General features: G+C 33.4%; 1 protein-coding gene and 1 pseudogene across 2 annotated transcripts in view; both read left to right on the top strand.

The window, feature by feature from the left end:
• Positions 1-19,824, top strand: part of LOC143562442 (protein MODIFIER OF SNC1 1-like) — a 47,555-nt gene that overhangs the window by 4,792 nt on the left and 22,939 nt on the right. The gene's annotated exons all lie outside the window — the stretch shown is intronic.
• On the top strand, positions 4,722-7,677 carry LOC143562450 (DNA N(6)-methyladenine demethylase ALKBH1D pseudogene; annotated as a pseudogene). Its single transcript, XR_013140488.1, has 3 exons — positions 4,722-4,727; positions 4,771-5,085; positions 5,814-7,677. The product of XR_013140488.1 is annotated as a DNA N(6)-methyladenine demethylase ALKBH1D pseudogene (transcript).

The following is a 19,824-nucleotide window of genomic DNA, read 5'->3' on the forward strand; positions in this document are numbered from 1 at the left end:
AATCTACAAGCCAAAGTGACCAATCTAATCCTAATCCTATTCCTGTTTCTACTGAAACTAATGTTGTGCATGAGTGGGATCCATCCGATGGGTGGTTTATGCCTGATGAATACCCACCAACTGAAATTGCACCCGCACCTGCACCTGCACCTGCACCTGCACCTGCACCTGCACCTGCACCTGCACCTGCACCTGTTGTGAAAGATGAAGGTGGAATCACGAATAAAGGAAAAAAACCAGCTTACAAAGGCCAAAGAAACACAGTGAAGGAAGTGGAGGTGGACCAAACAGACAGACCTGCTTCTTCAAAAGAGAACCGTTCTTCTCACTGGCAACCCAAACCTCAACCTCAAGCTTATAAAGGTGGTTGGTCTGGTGGAGGTCAAACCGCCAACTCCGAGGTCAAAAGGGAACCTAGAAAGTATTCTCAACCCGATGAAACTGTGCATGATCAAGGGCATCAAGAGGGTAGGAGAGAAAGAAAGCCTGCTTCATTTAGAGGCCGGGACCAAAATCAAGGATATGGCAACATGGAAGATGAAGCCCAGTTTGAGCAGCAGCAGCAGCAGCATCATGTTTCCTCAGGTTTTAGGAAGTATGGAGGTCAAAATAATAACCGTTCAAGTGGTCAAGATGATAAGCGGAAGCATAATAATTATCAACAGTATGCAAATGTAAACAGGGAAAAACCGAGGCAGAATATGCATTATGAGTATCAGCCAGTTGGATCAACAAACAACAATAATAACAACAATAATAATTATAATAATAATAAGTCAAGCCACTTAGACGCACACGCAGATGCAGCTCCTAGATACAAAGAGAGGGGTTCGGGTCAACCTAGACGAGGTGGCGGTGACTTTTATGGGCGAAATCATTGAAGTGCATTAAGATGAGCTTACTTTATTTTCTTATTAGTCAGAAAATTGATCCGTGGTATCAGGTATACTTTATTGTATTTAAATATAGTGACTTGTAAATCCGTAAGTTAACGTATAGTTTGAAACCTCTGATTGTTATGCTAGGTTCATTGAGCAGGGACGGAACAAGGTTGTTGAGGGCAAAAAGGTTGCATTCGCATGGTTATGTGGTTTCGTTTGAAAAAAAAATGTTTTTGTTCTGGGAGTTGTAACATGTTGTGGAATCTGTTGGTGAATTGTCGAAATGTGCTCGTTCTTGTTTGCCCTAAATATTGGTTAATTGGAGAACTTTTAAGTTGTTTTGTTTTCAATATTTGGTTGTTGGATGGATATGTGTTTAGTAGGATGCATAATGTGGGCTTTAAAGGTAGGATTAAATTCTTATATACTCTCTAAATATATTATATCAGTCCTAACAAGCTTCTGCATTTTAGAAAAAAAACTTATAAAAAAATTATTTTGTGTACTATTAAAAGAACAATATTTTATTTTTTAGAAATACAAAGAATGGTTCTGTTTCGAAAACTTTGGTGTTTGAACTTAGAAGTATTTAGACTTGTTTTAACCTTATAATTTTGAGAAATGCTTTGGACTATTATACTCGGATCGTTCGGTGTTCTGTTTCTAAGACTGAAAACTGGTTTAAACTCGAGCTCATCTTGGACTCAGTTGATCGATCAATTATCAAACTTTGTGTCTTAGGGCTCCAGTTATGTGACTTTTTCATCGAACTTAATGTCGAACAAAAGGTTTTGACAGGTTCAAAAAGGGTACTAAAGTTCACAAGGAATCACAAAATGAAGAAAACACAAAAGATCATGATCTAAGAGCTAGAAAAGATGTATATTGTTTCTAGGTTTCATATTTCTTTTAATACCATAATCCCGACCAGACCGATTGCTATTATCGGGTTTTGATTAGACTTTCAAAAATCTAACTACCGATTAACCGAAACCCAAATACCAAACCCGATCAACACCTATAACATAGACGGACATACATGAACATAAATCCGAAAGAACATTACAAAATAAAAACCGATTAAATAGTAAACATGAATATCCAAACTTAATAATCATTACAAGTAACTTAAAAAATAAGCAAACACATCTAAATTAAAACCTAAAATAAGGTTCAAAACACCAATTTCCAATTTGGTGGATGGAGACCTGGAGATGTCCAATAGTTATATCAAAGAGTTGTATATTGTGCTTTGAGCCTTTGATGGCTTGAACCATATGCTATTAAAAAAAATACTTTACCCTTAATGTATAATATGAAGTAAATTGACTATAATACCATCGTACACATCAAAATCTAACATAGTTAACAAAATTAACGTAAAGTGTAACTTTGAAGCCACAATATCACAACCTAGGTACTCAAATAGTTAAAATGAGTAAACTTCAGCGACGAAAATTGACTTTAACATTTTTATTAGAGCAATCCTAGTAGTTTATTATCTCAATCTCAATCTCTTTAATTACATTAAAAATTACTTCCTTTTATAATTTTCAATTACATAATATTTTTTAATACTTTTATTATTTATTTTTTCACAGTCCTCCACTCTCAACAAATATTAAAACTTTATTAACAGTGAATAATATTGCTACAAATTTACTTATGAACAATAATATTTTTTTTATCAGTTTCACTCATAACCACTCTATATAATATGAAACAACTCAATGTTTGCTATGACTTGTAAGTTGTAAATGCTCCTAATTTCATTAAAATATGAAATGGACCAAATTGCCCTTAAAACTAACCGAGTAAATTAACATTTTCTTTGAAGTCAAACCATTTCTTCAAAATTTCATAAACCCTTGTTTGGGGTTTTATCAAACGACAGCGTCCAGAGGTAACACACTTGTACGTTTGCGCTTATAATTATTATTATTATTATTATTATTATTATTATTATGCCACTTTGTGCAATTAACTGTTTTTGGGATGTTAAATTCTATAATTTTGTTATATATATTAGTGTGATTTATACGTGTATACAATTAGGGCTGTAAATGAACTGAACCGGATGAGACCTTGTTCGTGTTCGTCCGTTAAGCTTTATCGGACAAGCTAACGGTTCATGAACACTTTAATGAACGGAACTTTGTGTCCATGTTTTGTTCATTAAGGAATTGAGCTTGTTTGTGTTCGTCCGTGTCTCACCGCGTAATATCCAAAAAAGCTTTACATAGTAATGGTAAACATAATTATATCAAAATAAAAACAGTAAAAAAATAATTAAGTAGATAAAAATAGTAATAGTAAAATTCTAATAAACGAAAGTATTTATTACACGAACTTGACCGGACAGACGTAAACGAATGTAAATGAACGAACGTAAATAAACGTTAATGGATGAACCTCAACGAACACATTACTGAACGTTCACGAACACAAGTGAACGAACTGGCCTCTATTAAGCTTACCGAATGAAATTATTTGTTCATGTTCGCCCATTAATTAAACAGGCGAACATAATCGAACTTCCCGCTTGACTACAATCATCATTATCTGTTGATATGATTTTAGAGTGAAATTGAGTGTAAATTTCGCACTTATTGCATTACAGTATTACACTGTTAACTTAAAAAAAAAATTAGGTTCTATGATGGAAGTAATCCCTTGGTTTGTTGCAGCAAGGCTGCAAGATACAACCATGCTGCTCTTCAACAGAACTCGCAATATACTAAGGCCGACTTTGCAGACGGTAACTTTTAAAGCTCTAGTATTTTTCATGTTGTTTGAATTTGATCTATAAAACTTATGTTTATGAGTTTTTTGAAAGTTTTTATGTTTTTAACATGATCAAATCAGTTTTTACGCACCGACTATATTTAGTTGATTGTTGTTTTAATATGCAAAAACTTATTAGTTAGTGTTGAATGTATGAATAAGTATGATAACATTGTTGTATATGCGCACAGAATGCTTTTCGTCGTCCTTTAATTAGAATATCGAAGCAGTATCACAACACTGCATTAGCTCAAGGTTCTGATGAATCACAACCATTTAATTTACTCTGCTGCCCCTGCTTCACCAAAAATCCCGTGCCTGAAACGAGCAGTCTTTCAACAAGTTACAAAATACTTGGACACGGAATGATTCTTATGAAGAATTACATCAGCATCAAGGACCAGGTATTTGCAATAGGGGTGTGCGTGGTGCGGTTCGGTGCGGTTTTTGGTTAAAACCGAACCGAAAACCAAAACTTCGGTTTCTGTAGTATTTGAAACCGTTCGGTTACGGTTTTTTTCGGTTTTCATTTTGGTTTCGGTTCGGTGCGGTTTTTGGTTAAAACCGAACCGAAAACCAAAACTTCGGTTTTTGTAGTATTTGAAACCTTTCGGTTTTGGTTTTTCGGTTTTCATTTTGGTTTCGGTTCGGTTTCGGTTTTTTCGGTTTTTGCCATTAGATCTTGAAAATTTTAGGTCAAAAGAAAGTTTTCAAAAAATAATTAATTTATGTCTAAATAATTTTGTTAATTGTAAAATAATAGATTATTAAACATTTCATCAAAAATATTTGAGTTACATGTTTATTAAATTCTTATAAATTACTTAATATAAAATATAAAAAACAAAAATTTAGGAATTCGGTTCGGTTCGGTTTTTTCGGTTTTTATTATATGCAAAATCAAAACCGAACCGTTAGTTCGGTTTTTACAAAAACATAAAACCAAACCGTCGGTTTTTGTATCGGTTCGGTTTTTTCGGTTCCGGATTGGTTTTTTCGGTTTCTTGCACACCCCTAAATTTTGCAAAGTCACAATTTTTTTAGAAATTAATTTACATGTTGGTTTGTAAATTGTTATAGTTGAATTTGGATAATAATATTTTAGGTTGATATAGTGAATATATGCGAAAAGTGGGGTGTGGGTCCCGGAGGGTTTTACCAGCCTAGTCACGAAAACGGAGCTAAACTTCGACTACAAATGATGTGTTTTGGTCGAAACTGGGATCCCGTCACAAAATATAAGAGACGTTGCAGAAGTGACGGTTCTGAAGCACCACCGCTTGCACATTAACTTATTTCGTTGACTGAAACCGCACTTCTAGATGCTCGAGCCCATTTGCGAAAACTTCCTTCAATGTGCCCGGATATATGCATAGTCAATTTCTATTCACCCGTCTATGGTCGACTTGGCCTTCATCAGGTTAGTTTAATATAGGGGTGGCAATCTTGACCCAAACCCTTTCAAATTAGTCAATTTGGGTTATTTTAAAAATTAAATGGGTTGGTTTGGGTAAAAGATTTTGACTAAATGGGTAAAAAATAAAAATTAAATCGGTTTGAATTCTTTTAGTTTCGGTTTGATTGATCTGGTACGGTTTTGGCTTTTTGTTTCATTTTCGTCGATTTTTTCAGTTTCGGTTTGATTCTTGGTGGTGTTTTTATTTATTTATTTTTTTGTTTATTTTTTTATGGAACGAGGACAACGGAGGAAAAATTTTAGTGTTTTTACTTTATGATTTATATTTCGAGTTATGATTTTTTTATTATTATTTTTGAATATATTTTTGAGAGTTTTTGATCTTAATAGAAAACCCCACAAAAATAATTCAAAATAATAATAAAAAAAATCATAACTCAAAATATAATTAAAAACAAAATATCTAAAAAAATTAAAATGTTTCCACCGTTTTCCTCGTTCACAAAAAAAAAACCTGAAACCTGTTTGGACCCTAACCTATTCCGACCCAAACCAAAATAACCTTTTTTTTAATTGACCCGTTCTAACCCAAACTCATTCTGACCCAAACTCGTTTAGACCCATGACCCATTCGACCCAACCCAACCCATCTGCCACCTCTAGTTTAATATTACTTGCTATTTGTCACATAATATGTAAAACATAGAGTTAGTTTTTATGTGTTTTTGTAGGATTGTGATGAGAGTAATGATAGTCTAAGAAGAGGATTGCCAGTAGTTTCAATCTCTATTGGTGACACTGCGGAATTCTCGTATGGGCGTACGAGAGATAAATACAAGTCAGAGAGTGTTTTGTTGAAATCCGGTGACGTTTTGATATTTGGTGGCAAATCTAGACTAGTTTTTCATGGGGTGAAGCAAGTTTTACCAAACACAGCTCCTCTGGAACTGTTAAAAGAAACCGCGCTTAGACCGGGTCGTCTAAATCTTACTTTAAAGCAATTTTGACCCTGCTTATGAAGTTTTAAAATATCTACGATAACTAAGTTCGAAAATCGAATGTTTATGACAAAGTTGAAAACTTATGAATCTAAAAGTATGATTATTATGTTATGACAAGTTCTAACATTTTTGAAGTGAACGACCTGAATTGCGTGTCGTCTATCCGATCTATGGTTTAGTGAAGTTACATGTTTCGTTTGAGAAAAATGTTTTTGTTATGTTAAATTTGTATAAATTAGTTCATTTATTTCTCAGATTAAATTTGTATTTTTTTTCTTTTCATAGAAATGAAATTGTATTTAAATATAGTGACTTGTAAATCCGCAAATTAACGTATAGTTTGAAACCTCAGGTTCATTGAGCAGGGACGGAACAAGGTTGTTGAGGGCAAACGGGTTGCATTCGCATGGTTATGTGGTTTCGTTTGAAAAAAAATGTTTTTGTTCTGGGAGTTGTAACATGTTGTGGAATCTGTTGGTGAATTGTTGAAATGTGCCCGGTCTTGTTTGCCCTAAATATTGGTTAAGTGGAGAACTTTTAAGGTTTTTTGTTTTAATATTGGTTGTTGGATGGATGTGTGTTTAGTAGGATGCATAATGTGTGGGCTTTAAAGGTAGGATTAAGTTTTTATACTCTAATTATGTTATATCAGCCCTAACAAGCTTCTGCATTTTAGAAAAAAATAAGAATTTATAAAAAAATTATTTTATGTGCTATTTGAAGAACAAAATTTTATTTTTAGAAATAGAAAGAATGGCTCTGTTTCAATAACTTTAGTGTTTGAAGTTAGAAGTATTTGGATTTGTTTTAACCTTACAATTTTGAGAATTGCTTTGGTGAACTACGGATGTAAATAATGTGTGTAAAAAAGTTGGAACTTTTAGTGTTTGGTTTATTATACTCGGATTGTTTCGTGTTATGTTTCTAAAACTGAAGACTGGTTGTTTAAACTCAAGCTCATCTTGGAGTCAGTTGATCGATCAATTATTAATTTTTTTGTTTGTCTTAGGGCTCCAGTTAGGGCCCTTTGTATGGGTTTTTGAGGCTATTTTTTATCGAACTTAATGTCGAACAAAAGGTTTCGACAGGGGACAAAAACGGGCCCTAAAATTCACAAGGAGTCACAAAATGAAGAAAACACAAAGGATCACGAATCTAAGAGCTGGAAAATATGTATATTGTTTCTAGGTTTCATATTTCTTTTAATACCATAATCCCGACCAAAACAAATTAAACCAATTATTATTAAGGTCGGGTTTTAGTTAGACTTTCAAAAATCTAGCGTCTGAATAACTGAAACTCAAATACCATACCAAATCAACATCTCTAAGAAGGTGGACATAAACAAACAAATCCGAAAACATGAATATCCGAACACAATAATCATAACAAGTAACTTAAAAAATAAGCAAACACATCTAAATTAAATCCTAAAACAAGGTTCAAAACACCAATTTCCAATTTGGGAGATGGTGATGTGGAGAGGTCTAATAGTTCTATCAAAGAGTTTTACATTGTGCTGTGATGGTTTTAACTTTATGCTATTAAAACAAAAATTACTTTATGACTTTATATGAACCATCATGTATAAAATGAAGTAAAATGACTATAATACCATTGTACTTAATAGAAAACCTAAGGGAGTTAGCAAAATTGACAAAGTGTTTAAACTTTGAAACCGCAAGCCACGATATCACAACCTAGGTACTCAAATAGTTAAAAATGAGTAAATTTCAGATGCGAAAACTGACTTTAACATTTTTATTAGAGCATTCCTAGTAGTTTTTTTTAACTAATGTAAAGATGGAAAAACTAAAGTATGCAAATGTAAAGATGGAAAAACTAAACTAAGGCAGAATAGTAATCAACAATATTCAACAATATTCAAAAGTAGTAATCAACAATATTCAAAAGTATTAGAGGCAAGAATAACCTCAAACCAGATAGGATACTTATGCATAAAGACTAAAGAGTAGCAGTAGCATTTGTAAAAAACTAAAAACATAACAATTTCATTACTGACCAACCTTGAATCTTCCAAAGTACTCCGATTGATCAAAGTGCTCCTCAAACTTCAATTTGTGTTCTTTAGCAACTTGAGGGAGATTCCAAGTTGCATGGTCAACCTTTGGAGAGTTGACAAATAGGAGTTCATCCGTGGCCATCTTTTCTGCTTTTTTTAAAAATTGGTTGACTATGTCAACATTTGGAGGTTTGAGGAAAACAACTTTGTTGTAGAACAATGGCTGTATCACTTCTTTTTCAGCTCAAATAACTCTTTCAAAAGCAATCCCCTCTGCAACGTCCAAGGAGTTGACTAAAATTTTGGGAAGAACAGTAACCTTCCTTGCTTTCAAAGCTTTCAAGTTGTTGATTACATCAAATCTCTTGACAGAAGGGTCACCTGCAAGTAATCACATGACTAGCTAAAAATAGATAAAAACAAATAAAAATTGCTCAAAATTAGAGTTGGGCAAATGACCTGTTAACCGAACCGAAACCGATTATTTAGAAATCGGTTTGGAACCGATTGAAACCGTAGGTTTGGAACCGGTTTGTAATTTACGGTTCCAAACCGGTTAACCAAACCGAAACCGGTCAAAACCGGGCGAAAACCAACCAAAACCCGAACCGAAACCGATCAAAAACCGAACCGAGACCGTTTGTCACTTTTTATAAAACCGGTTTCAACCCGAACCAAAGCCAATCATATACCGGTTTTGACTTTTATTGACCAACCCGAACCGAAACCGATCAAAAACCGAACCGAGACCGTTTGTCACTTTTTATAAAACCGGTTTCAACCCGAACCAAAGCCAATCATATACCGGTTTTGACTTTTATTGACCAACCCGAACCGAAACCGATCAAAAACCGAACCGAGACCGTTTGTCACTTTTTATAAAACCGGTTTCAACCCGAACCAAAGCCAATCATATACCGGTTTTGACTTTTATTGACCAACCCGAACCGAAACCGATCAAAAACCGAACCGAGACCGTTTGTCACTTTTTATACAACCGGTTTCAACCCGAACCAAAGCCAATCATATACCGGTTTTGACTTTTATTGACCAACCCGAACCGAAACCGAACCGAGACCGTTTGTCACTTTTTATAAAACCGGTTTCAACCCGAACCAAAGCCAATCATATACCGGTTTTGACTTTTATTGACCAACCCGAACCGAAACCGATCAAAAACCGAACCGAGACCGTTTCACTTTTTATACAACCGGTTTCTACCCGAACCAAAGCCAATCATATACCGGTTTTGACTTTTATTGACCAACCCGAACCGAAACCGAACCGAGACCGTTTGTCACTTTTTATAAAACTGGTTTCAACTCGAACCAAAGCCAATCATATACCGGTTTTGACTTTTATTGACCAACCCGAACCGAAACCGATCAAAAACCGAACCGAGACCGTTTGTCACTTTTTATACAACCGGTTTCAACCCGAACCAAAGCCAATCATATACCGGTTTTGACTTTTATACCAACCCGAACCGATTTTAAGTTTTAAACCGATTTATTCACCTCTACTCTAAATTACCTATTGACAAAAAAGGTAAAAGCCAAATAAAAATTGTTCTAAATTAGAGCCTCTTTGTCCAGTCAAATGTTGTTTCATTCACAATAAGAACCTTCTTGCAATGTTGGAATTCTTTTAAGAAGGCTTTCATTGTCCTGATATAAGACAATGAATTATGGTTCCAACTATACTTAAAACTCTTTATTTTTTACTTATTCCATAAGGTTGAGAGTGGATCCGTTATACATATTAAAGTTAGATGGCCACAAAAAGTGTTGTATCTAGGAATGAGCAAATTCGGTACCGGTACCGAATCGGTACCAAGTTTTGTGTATTCGGTACCGGTACGGTTCGGTATATACCTATAATTCTCGAGTTTTGCATGAAATATCGGTACCGAACCGAACATTTCGGTACCGGTACCGATCTATACTTGTATCGGGAGGTTCAACCATGTTAACTAGTTTGTTCTATATACTTCTAACTCAAAACGTAATCCAAACTATTACTAAACACTATTAAAACTAGACTGAAATAATACTATTATATATCATATCCAAAATCTATTTATTCTTCATTCGTTTTAAGCTTCAATTGATCAATAATTAATGATTTAAAACTCATATTCAATCAAATGAAGCTTCAATCTATCAATAATTGTTAAAACACATATTCAATCATACTAAGCTTCAATCAACTAATGAATAACGGTTTAATATACTTATTCAATCAAGTATTTCAATCGTTCTACTCATACTACATTTAATCTCAGCTGTGACCGTGAAGTTGAATTGAAACACATAGAATTGTAGATCTAGTGAGTATACATGCTACATAATCAATCGAAACTAGCTTAACAGACAAATTAACACTCAATTCTACAACCTAATCAACGAAATTGAGACATAAATTTAAATAATAACTAAAATTGAACTGGAACACTTACAATTGCAGGTTGAGATCGAACAACAACGAAGAAGAGAACGCGGAGTCAGTCAATCTGCAAGCCGTTAAACACAAATGATTATCACAGAGATCAAATAATTGCTCGATGAAATGATTATGAACGATTTGAGTTGAATTTACGCTTACATGCAGCAAGATGAATTGACGAAGATGACAATCACGTGCGTAATTCGGATCCAATGAGTATAGCGCGAATATTGTTGTTGGTGACGGTTATTTGACACAGATTATATTACATCTTTGGTCCTTATATTTTGTAAAAAGTTTTGAATTTGGTCCTTGAAGTTTATTTTTCTTTTTGCAAGTCTCTTAAAATTGCCTATTACCATAAATACCCTTGATAAGAAAACAACCGATCTGTTTGCAAATAAATCTTAATATGAAGATGACATGTTTATTCATTTATGTTCATTCATTAATGCTAGTGAACTGTTATGTTTATTTTGTTAGTGAACGAACATAAACGAATGCTTTCATTTTCTTATCGAAAACGCTTACAAAATTTTAAGCTTCATTTTACTAATGTAATATGTTTTGTTAGGTGATTTCTACATTTTGAGTTGCGATAATGATGACGTCGGTTCAAGTTGCAAAAATGAAAACATCGGTTTAAGTTGTTAGAATGAAGATGTGGTTTTTGAAAGTTATTGTGTATTAGTTTAACTTTTAAACCTATATGTATTTGTGAAAATGAAACTTTCTGTATATTATTAGCTTTGGGTTTTTAGGAATCTGGAAATTCATATTATATTATATATAATATTATTTGTTTTCTGGAAATTACAAAAAAAAAACCAAAAAAAGGAACCAGATTGTGCGGTCACCAAACCAGCATCATTTGGGCATCGCGTGGGCACTATTCTAGTATACTTTAAGTGATGAACCCTATAAACACTTTACGCATTTACATATAACCGGTGGAAGGGTTCTCGTGTTGCGGCGGGAGATTCGGCCGGTATGGGATCGGTATGTTATGGTACTGACTTTTGGTATAACCAAATTCAGTGGCGGAGTCAAGAATTTTCTCTTATGGGTTTGGAATTTTTCGATGCTTGATATTTTTCCGGCGTCAAAATTTCCGGGGCCGGATGGGTCGGATCGTCATTCGGCCAACTAAATAAAACGCAATATCACTATCATAACAAATGCACATCATCATTGTTTTCAGCTCGAACCGGCGAAAGAGGCTATAGTCTGGACCTGATTGATAGAAAAGAAATTAACACGTCGTTTTTTTGTCTATTTTTCAATTTAATTTTTATTTTAGTATTATGCTTAATGTTAATTGGGTAGGGCCTATTAACACATATTATTAATTATTTTGGGATTTTTATAATCTATATAACATATATGGGTTATTATTGGCCGATTAATAAATTTTGTTACTAATTATGTAGTTCTTTTTAAAAGTTTTTATATTTTTAGACAATTATTCGTTACTAAAAAAAATTTTTAACTAAAATTTTCATAATCAATGGGTTTGAATATTTTTTTAAAATGATGTTGAGTTCGTTCGCTAGAATAATAATGGGTTCGCTCGTTAAATCGTACCTATATGTTAACCATTAACCGGAAATTGGTTGGGTTCGGGCGAACCCAGTGAAGCACATGTGGCTCCGCCACTGGCCAAATTTGCAGCCGGTTTAGTTTACGATGCAAAAATATATGAAATTTCTCTAACAATTTTATCGTAAACTAAATTAAAGACAATTACTTACGTTTTTCTTTTAAAGTTAACGAATGAAACTGATATGCATATATGTAACTAAGTTATGCTTACCGGTATATTAAAGAAAAAACATAAGTATGAGTTTGCCGCTACTAGGGTGCAAATGAGCTGAGCTGCTCGCGAGCTACTCGAGATCGGCTCGTTAAAAAGCTAGGTCGAGCCGAGCTTATCGAGCCCGAGCTTGAGCTCGAGCCTAAAAATTTGCTCGCTTAATAAACGAGCCCGAGCTTTACTTATCGAGCTTGAGCCGGCTCACGAGCCTAAACGAGCCCGCCATTTATATATTTTTTTAAAATACATTTAATAATTATTAATTAATAAATATAATGTTATGAAAAAATAAATAAAAATAACTTAATAATATATATTCTTTTATACATTAAATTTTAATAGAGAAAAATATATAAAATAATTATAATTATATAAAAAATAATTGGTTAATAATAAACGATCTGAGCCCGAGCCGAGCTCGAGCTTCAAAATCCATTCACGAGCCGAGTTCGAGCTTTGAAAATAGAGCTCGAAACGAGCCGAGCTCTGTGTAAGTTAAACGAGCCGAGCTCGAGCCTAGTCGAGCTCGGGCTCGACTCGTTTGCACCCCTAGCCGCTACCATGCATACTTTATTATTTATCATTATTATCATGATTCATGAATATTCTGTCACTTATATAGGATTAAGTCGTTATGAAGTTGATGGTAATAAATAGAAAGTCAAAAGCTCTGAATGGCCAAAAAGATACTTTAAATTTACCGAATCTAATGCTTGAGTTTTTTCAATTCATGGACAGAAAAGACACCGAAGCAAGTCAAAAAAGTAAGTTAATAAATAACTCAACTCAAGCGATAAGGACACATATCTCATGTCGACAATTTATAATGTAGGGCTTGGTTTTCGTTCGACAAATATGACTATTATAAGAAAAATCAAAAAAAGCCAATCGAAACCCATTTAAACCAGACCCAACCTACCCGAACCCAAGTAAACATAGACCCTAACCCAATAGCATTTAATTACGTCGGTTAACGGGTTGAAAAGATCATCATCGAGTGAACTCAATTATCCCGAAAAGGCGAAAACCATACTCGATTTTAAACAACCAATTAATTACTTCCTAATTTGTCGGTTACAATATGTAAATCCACATCGATTGCCATATACTAGCAGTTGGAAATAGGCCATAATTCATTACTTCATCCTTATATTTAATTTCCATAAAACTTTGGTATTGTTTACTATCTTGTAACAACTTGCATTTTTAATTTTTATCTATAACTAGTTTTCGACCAGGCACGTTGCGCCAGGCTGCTTGAGTATCCATATAGTGTGCACAAACATTTGTCAAAACCGCGAGTCATAACCATTAGTAATGGTTTATGATTATTGTATACCATAACACAATTGTTAAATAAGTTATGTTTGTTTTAACAGGTTTAGAATGTATGCAAAAAAATAGAAACAATTTCCAAACATTACAAACTGCAATTACTAATCAAACCGACCAAACGGTTGGGCTTTGATTTGTCTAAGCATTAAAGGGTTTCAAATCAAACATCCAAATCTATACTTTGATCAACACACATTATTCATGATCACATAATCACCTTCAAAAAGTAATTTGTTGTTGATACCTACAGTGGTGACACAACAGCCCAGAAGCGAATAGGTTCTTGCATAAAGTAGTCACAGAATCTGTACAATTACACGGAAGACTTGTATGATTTGAAGGTTAATATTACTTTTGCGCTGAAATAACCGTATGCAATAATGCAAATGTTATGCTCATTCTTTCATGGAGTTTGAAATTTATAATTCAAATCACATGTTACGAAATCACATTCAAATTTATATTAGCCAAATTTTAATTTTTTTGGTCGGTTTGACCATAAAAGTCAACGTTTGCCAAAAAATATCCGTGCAATGTCAAATTTGCCCAGGAAGTAAAAATAACCAAAACAACTCCATAATGTAAGTTTTGAATTTTTTTGTCAGCTTTGACCATAAAAGTCAACCTTTGCTAAAAAATAATTTTCATCCGCGCAATGTCAAAATTGCCTAGGAAAAAAAGATAACCAAGGAAACTCCATGTCACAGATTTTAATTAATTGGTTAGCATTGACCATAAAATTAAACCTTTGGCAAAAATCAACTTTGATCCACACAATCTAAAAAATGCACATGATTTGGATATGACCAAAACAACTCTTTTGGTCAGTTTTGACCATAAAAGTCAACCTTTGCCATAAATTAATTTGATCTGCGCAATGTCTACCATGCTCACGCATTGCGCAAAGTTCGTTAACTGGTTTCGTTTATTATAACTTAATATGTATCACAAGATAAATCTGACTTCATACTTTTTGTAGATCCATGTTTACCTAATTACATATATTGACTCCATGTAGAGCTTAATCGCTGAAGCTGGCTGCTACTTCGGTTGCGCCTCCCTGTCGAAAATGTAACTTAAAATTAGGTGAAAAAAACAACTGTGGTTTGGATACTGAATAGTCAAATAAATCCTAATGATGTGTGCATTGATTCACAAATATGTGAAAATAAATCCTAACTACAAGTCCATTAAGTAACAAATCTGTGAATTCGTTCATGTTCTTAATGTTAGACCCAAATAATTAAATCCACACAGGGCCAAACAAAAGTTGGATCTTTTTGTGAATCAATGCATCTAATAACAAACACATTTGGCAAATGAATGATCTTTATGGTTTTCGAACACATGTGGTGGCTGCACTACCCGCCCATATGTGGTTAATCAATGATTTTTGCTTTCAATACATATCTTAATTTTGATCCCTTCCCAAGCAGCCCATTTTGCCACCTCTATATCAGTATGAGCTAATAAAAGACACTAATTACCCACAGTATCCGATGTAAGTAAAAATTTTATTTGAAAGTATCTCGATTACCCGATGTATCCGATGCAAGAAACCTTCAATCAGACTCAATCTTGCAGATCTTCCCATGCGCTGCATGGCATAAGACCAAATTAAAGAGTATTTCGGGTAAAATATGGGTATATTTCAAACATAATTAAGTTCAAATGGATGTATACGTTGTGTTATGAAACATATCTGATTTTGTGTTTTGGCAAACTTTTTGAGGAGCCTTTTATATAATGTGCGGCACTGCTAAGAATGACACCAATTGATATTAGTGTAAAATAGCTTGAAAGAGAGATAATTTCATAACAGATACATTTGTTTTCGTAACAACTTTTAATATGTTAAATGTCAACAGGTATTTAAAAAGGTTAAAACTTTTCAAGTCCATAAGAAAGACCCATAATAATACAACAACCATAGCATACCTGCAGGTTGTCCATTATATGGCCTCTAAAAATGACATAAATCAAGACGTATCTATGGGGATTACATAGATAGTTATTTCTGATGTTAATGTTAGTATCACTCATAACTTAACTAAAACAAATAGTATATTATCGGCATATATCTTAGCAACATGAACCTTCTACTCAAATTCGGAAAACATGCCAAAATCAACGTCGAATAAATTTTGTAACAGAGTAACCAACTAACCTTGGCCCATAACGTGTATGCAGCGATAAAACCCTTCAGTTAATCCTTGGAGGTGCCCCCTGTTATTGAAGCTCACTTATGATGTTTTAAGCACCTGAAAAGAAACAAAACCCCCCCCAAGAAATAGCGATATTAAAATAGTTATAATCCAAGTTAACAACTTATGACCCACTCACTTTAATTCTTTGTCGATGAGATACAGTTTGCTCTGATTAGTCAGCTAACATACAAGATACAAACGTAGATCCAAATGAAACATGATGGCAGCCTAAAATGAATGTGACATCAATTAATGATTTCATATTTGGCAACCAACAGCGTAGTTGAGTCTCCAAGAAGCATTAGTTTATATAACTCAGTCTTCTACGTTATACAGATTTTCAATGTAATCTTTAACACCAAAGAGAATGGAATTAAAAGAAGTTAATCAAAATTAGAGTTGGTAAGAGTAAAGCATAAAAATCCTACTACGTTTGAATGAGTTTCAAGTACCACCCGTCGATTTCAGAATGATTTTGATGAAGATTGTGGACAAGCTTTTGTAATTGATTGTAGTAAAATTGATCTGATGGGATAAAGGGGCAGTAGACTGATGCGTGGCGACCCAAGAGATGATAACGTTAGCTTGCTAAATGACACTGTGACGCCAAACTTATAAATTATACTATATATAGACTATAGTAATAATAATTCCCGTTCCAGTTTTACAACTATACATACATGTACTCCATGGCCGACTTGGATAGGAGGTCAGGGTAGTCAACCAGCCAGATCAGCCTCAAATTTGTTTAAAAAAAGATTATATTTTTTTATGAAATAATATGTATTTTTAATATTTAAACCCGATTACCCAACTTATTTTTATATATTTTCATTACATGTTTATTAAAAAAAATATTAAACTGTCATTTAATAATTTAACTGTTTAAACCTATTAGAAAACATTTCTACATAACAAACAAAATTTTTTCGCCTTCAATGCAAAAAAAATATTAATATTTCTTGGAGACTGCCAATACGCATTAAAAAAAAATCGATGGATATAAAAAACCTGTTTAGGCAGTTGGGACAACGAAGATTCAATTTTTATTTTTATTTGAGAAGTTAAAGGTTAACAAAATTGAGATTTTAATTCAATTATTTAAAAGATAAATTAGGCAGGCAGCTCTAGATAATAAGTTAAAATTTAAATTTTGAACGTAAATATTATCTTATGTATTTGGTTTGAATTATGAGCCCCCGCTTAAAAAAATATTGCTAAATAACATCAGTTTTGGTTTATTTAAGATTTGTAAATTGTACTAGTGGTAGTACCCTTTGTGGTTATAAAATATCGATGTATTCACTTTGAATTAACAATAAAAATTGATATTAAGTTCTACATGTTCCTTCAAGTTAATCATCAATGTTTGTGTGACAATGGAGAGCATAGTTTGCCGAAAAATTTTTAAAAATAGAAAATATAGAAAATATGAAAGGTAAGAAATTGTTTATAGGAGAGAGAAATTTTTTTGTGTTTCTAGGTGTTCCGCCATTTGAAATGACGGAACCCACACTGGTTGTAGAGCGTGTCATAAATTGTCTGGTGACCTGGAGGTTTTTCTGGTGTTCCGTCATTTCAAATGGCGGAAGTCACTTATTTTTTACGTGTTCCGCCATTTGAAATAGCAGAACACCACTTTTACCCCTTTATGCACTTCCGTCATTTCAAATGGCGGAAGTGAATAGTAATATTCTGACACGTGTCTGACAAGGTGTTTGACCATACTGTTCACTTATGCCATTTCAAATGGCGGAAGTGAACAGTACTTTATATTATTATTTTTTAATACAATATTACTTTTCTTGAAAATTTTAATTTGAAAAATATATTTTGATATTTTAATATATATTATTATTTTATTTTATAGTTATTTTTTAAAAAAAAAATATTTGAAAAATATATTTTTAAACTTTAATATATTTTAAATTAGTATTAAAATTTATAAATATATATTTCAAATAAAAAAATTTAAGAAAAAAAATACTATAAAAGAAAATAATAAAATAAAGTATTGTTCACTTCCGCCATTTAAAATGGCATGAGTGAATAATATTAGTAAAAAGGGAGAGAAAGTCTTGTCAATTGTCATAATTGTCAGTACTATTCACTTCCGCCATTTGAAATGGCATAAGTGAATAGTGTGGTCAAATGCCTCGTCAGACGCGTGTCAGAATATTACTATTCACTTCCGCCATTTGAAATGACGGAAATGCATAAAGGGGTAAAAGTGGTGTTCCGCCATTTCAAATGGCGGAACACGTGGAAATTAAGTGACTTCCGCCATTTGAAATGGCGGAACACCAGAAAAACCTCCATGTCACCAGACAATTTCTGACACGCTCTACAACCAATGTAGTTTCCGCCATTTCAAATGACGAAACACCTAGAAACACAAAAAAAAAATTTCTCTCCTATAAACCATTTCTTACCTTTCATTTTTCCTATTTTTAAAATTTTTTCATAGTTTGCCTTTAGTTGGCGACTCATTTCAAACTGAGAATGATGGCATTTTTCTTTTCCTTAAGGACCTTAAATAGGGAGCAAAATATCCTTTTCCACATGCATCGATTATTTCGGGGCTCGAATATCTCTATACCCAACGTTTGGATTTTTAGTTCAAGTTAGATCGCATAGATAATGATAACTTTTGTCGTAATATGTGAAACTTAACCAGTCATTACCATGAAAAGGTAAAACACTTTTTAATGACTATTTGGAATGAATAATTTAAGTCGTTATAGATACTCGTTTTTTTATATTATCACTCACCTGTGAACTCAGTTGGTTGTTACGTAGCAAACGTTGGGTGCACCTTATCTAGTGTTTATAACTTTATATTGTTTAGTAGAGAAAAGGGAGGTGGGTATGTTTTATTTAGGATAGTAGGGGTTGTTCAATGTAATTGATAGGACATATCGAATTCAGTTTACTCCTATCTTTTAGGATAGTTTTCGTAGTCTCATTATGATTTGACCGTAAAACCCAGGTGTAATATATAAAGGACGTCGTTGCCCTTTGAAAAGTGTCAATGGCGATGAATACTAATCGCAGCCTATACCGATTTATCTCTTCTTACATATGAAAGCATGTGGCGTGTTCACGGAGGCATGAGTGCGTGTTTTTTTGTTTTTTTTTGGGTTTTTTTTTCATTTTTCTTTTACTTTCGGTTCGTTTCTTCGTTTGAGGCTTAGATTTACCTGAAAATACTTTTTAACCTCATAAGTAGGTATTTGAGCTATATTTTTTGATGAAAGTTGCGGTTTTTAAAGATAATTTGATGCTAAAAAGTTGTATAGGTTTATATATATCACCTCCTTTAAGGCTCAGGCCCAAAGGAATGTATAAAACGTGTCAATGGTCCACACACATGCCTGTACTATTTTTTACCGGTCCACAGAATTATTTTTAGCATTTAATGCTCTGTTAAATCGTATATGATGACTTACCACGAGGCGTGCTTCTTGAGGCACGACCCCGTGTTTTTTTTGTCATTTGTTATATTTCTTTTATCTTTTTTGAAAGGTGATCATGGCCCATGCCTTCGGAGGCACGACCACGTGCACATCTGTCCAGTATTTTATCTTTTTTTGCAGATTTTTATCTTTTCTTGCATACGAACGCATGGGGGCGTGTTCACGGAGGCATGAAGGTGTGTTTCCTTATTTTTTTTGGGTTTCTTTCATTTTTCTTTGGCTGTCGGTTCGTTTCTACGTTTGAGGTTGGTTATATCTGAAAACATGATAAATAGCTATTTGAGCTATATTATTTGATGGATGTTGCGGTTTTTATAGATAGATTGATGCTAAAAACATGTATAGTTTTATATACATCACCTCCTTTAAGGCTCAAGCCCAATATATATATATATATATATATATATATATATGTATGTATGTATATGTATATGTATGTATG

The sequence above is a fragment of the Bidens hawaiensis genome, unplaced genomic scaffold, assembly GCF_021521415.1.
Source record: "Bidens hawaiensis isolate Kalapana, Puna unplaced genomic scaffold, B.hawaiensis_p1.1 tig00021017_1, whole genome shotgun sequence".
NCBI classification, from domain to species: domain Eukaryota; kingdom Viridiplantae; phylum Streptophyta; class Magnoliopsida; order Asterales; family Asteraceae; genus Bidens; species Bidens hawaiensis.